Genomic DNA, 2,859 nt, shown 5'->3' on the forward strand with positions numbered 1-2,859 from the left:
ATGTAGAAGATTCAGATATTATGATATCATGAGTTTAATGTGAAGCCACAAATTTACAACATTTCTTCGAAATGTGGAAGCCCATTAAGACAAAATATACCTGAAGAAATTAATTGGATAGTGTCTCTTATGTTGCACAGCATCTGAAGCTAAAGAGAAGTACTTGTAATTTTGACCATGGAGACTGTGTCCACCCAGGGAGCACAGAGCCTCCCCCTCACTGCTCCACCGCCTGTCCACACCTGCTGCCAGCTCACCACGGATGATGATATCGCCGCGCTCATCGTCAACAAAACGGCTCTGGCATGTGCAAGGCCGGCTTCAGGGTGGTCTTCCCCTCCACCGTGGGGCGCCGCAGGCACCAAGGTGTGATGGTGGGCATGAGTCAAAAGGACTCCTATGTGGGTGACAAGGCCTAGATAGGCATCCTGACCCTGAAGTACCCTATCCAGCACGGCATTGTCACCAACTGGGACAACATGGAGAAGATCTGGCACCACACCTACAACAAGCTTCGTGTGGCTCCTGAGGAGCACCCAGTGCTGCTGACTGAGGGCCCCCTGAACTCCATGAGAAGATGACCCAGATCATGTTTGAGACCTTTATACACCCCAGCCATGTACGTGGCCATCCAGGCTGTGCTGTCCCTGTACACCTCTGGCTGTACCACTGGCATCATGATGGACTCCGGTGATGGGGTCACCCACACTGTGCCCATCTACGAGGGCTATGCCCTCCCTCACACTATCCTGCATCTGGACCTGGCTGGCTGGGACCTGACTAGACTACTTATGAAGATCCTCACTGAGCGTCACCACCACTACCGAATGGGAAATCATGCATGACATCAAGGAGAAGGTGTGCTATGTCACCCTGGACTTCGAGCAGGAAATGGTGATGGCGGCCTCCAGCTCCTCCCTGGAGAAGAGCTAGGAGCTGCTCGATGGCCAGGTCATCGCCACTGGCATCGAACAGTTCCGCTGCCCCAGGCGCCCTTCCAGCCTTCCTTCCTGGGCGTGAAATCCTGTGGCATCCAGGAAACTACCTTCAACTCCATCATGAAGTGTGATGTGGACATCTACAAAGATCTGTACGCCAACACAGTGCTCTCTGGCAGCACCATCATGTACCCTGGCATCGCCGACAGGATGCAGAAGGAGACTCCCGCCCTGGCACCCAGCACGGTGAAGATCAAGATCATTGCTTCTCCTGAGAGCAAGTACTCTGTGCGGATTGGCGGCTTCTCCAGCAGACGTGTATCAGCAAGCGGGAGTATGATGAGTCCGGCCCCTCCATCATCCACCGCAAATGCTTCTAGGCAGACTGTGATTTAGTTGCATTATACCCTTTCTTGACAAAACCTAACTTGTGCAGAAAACAAGATGAGATTGGCATGGCTTTATTTGTTTTGGTTTGGGGTTTTCTTGTTTGTTTGTTTTTTGGCTTGACTCAGGATTTAAAAACTGAACGGTGAAGGTGATAGCAGTACCCCAAAGTTCTACAATGTGGCTGAGGACTTTGATTGTACATTGTACTTTTTTTAATAGTCATTCCAAATATTGTGAAATGCATTGTTACAGGAAGTCCCTTGCCCTCCTAAAATCCACCCACTTCTGTCTAAGGAGAACGGTCTAGTCTTCTTCCGAGTCCACACGGGAGGTGATAGCATTGCTTTCGTGTAAATTATGAAATGCAAAAAATTTTTTATCTTCGCTGTAGTACTTTTTATTTTGTTTTATTTTGAATGATCAGCCTTTGTGACCCCCTTTTTTGTCCCCCAACTTGAGATGTATGGCTTTTGGTCTCCCTGGGAGTGGCGGAGGCAGACAGGGCTTACCTGTACACTGACTTGAGACCAGTTGAATAAAAGTGCACACCTTAAAGAAAAAAAAAGTACTTGTAATTTTTCAAATTTTGAATCACTTGATCATTTATATTGTTGAAAGCTTATGTGTAGGCAATTGTTTGATGACTTATTTTTTAATTTTTTAGTTTTTATTCACAAAATCTTTTACTTCTGTAAAATATGTGTTTTACTCTCTAGCCTCATAATTTACTAACAGTTTCCATAACTTAAACTCATAATTTATTTTACCATTTTTCCAGCTAAATGGTGTGTGTGTGTGTGTGTGTGTGTGTGTGTGTGTGTGTATGTAAAATATTTTATTGGACATTTAATTCTAATTTCAGATGACTTCTCTTATCAACTATTTTACTGTTTAGAGGAAACTTCTTACCAAAATTCAGTATGTGTTTGCTGAAAATGTGTCTTAATATTGTCCACTTTATTGTCTTAGGAAAGAATTATACAACAAACAGCTCTGCCACAGCAAATTGCAATTGCTACTCACTGTGAAACTGGCAACATACCTTCTTCCAGTCTCTTGTTTTCTTTACTGCTGTACAATGTCTACATCTCCATTTGATTCTCCGTTAGTGGCATGCCTTCATTTTAAATCTAAAATTCATTCATATTCATTTTTAAGTGGGAAAAAAAAGTTTAATTAGGCCAGGTGTGATGGCTCATGCCTGTAATCCCAGCACTTTTGGGAGGCTGAGACAGGAGGATCACCTGAGGTCGGGAGTTCGGGACTGGCCTGACCAACATGAAGAAACCCCATCTCTACTAAAAATACAAAATTAGCCGGGCATGGTGGTGCATGCCAGTAATCCCAGTACTCGGGAGGCTGAGGCAGGAGAATCGCTTGAACCTGGGAGGCGGAGGTTGCGGTGAGCCAAGATCGCACCATTGCACTCCAGCCTGGGCAACAAGAGTGAAACTCCATTTCAAAAAAAGAAAAAAGAAAGAAAGAAAAGAAAAGAAAAAAGTTTAATTGAAATACTGAGTATTTCAATTTA

The 2,859-nt window shown here is 44.8% G+C and overlaps 1 pseudogene; it reads left to right on the forward strand.

The window, feature by feature from the left end:
* Window positions 1-305: 305 nt before the first annotated feature.
* LOC108292231 lies at window positions 306-1,481 on the forward strand (annotated as a pseudogene).
* Window positions 1,482-2,859: the final 1,378 nt, after the last annotated feature.

The sequence above is a fragment of the Cebus imitator genome, unplaced genomic scaffold (assembly GCF_001604975.1).
Source record: "Cebus imitator isolate Cc_AM_T3 unplaced genomic scaffold, Cebus_imitator-1.0 Scaffold484, whole genome shotgun sequence".
Lineage (NCBI taxonomy): Eukaryota > Metazoa > Chordata > Mammalia > Primates > Cebidae > Cebus > Cebus imitator.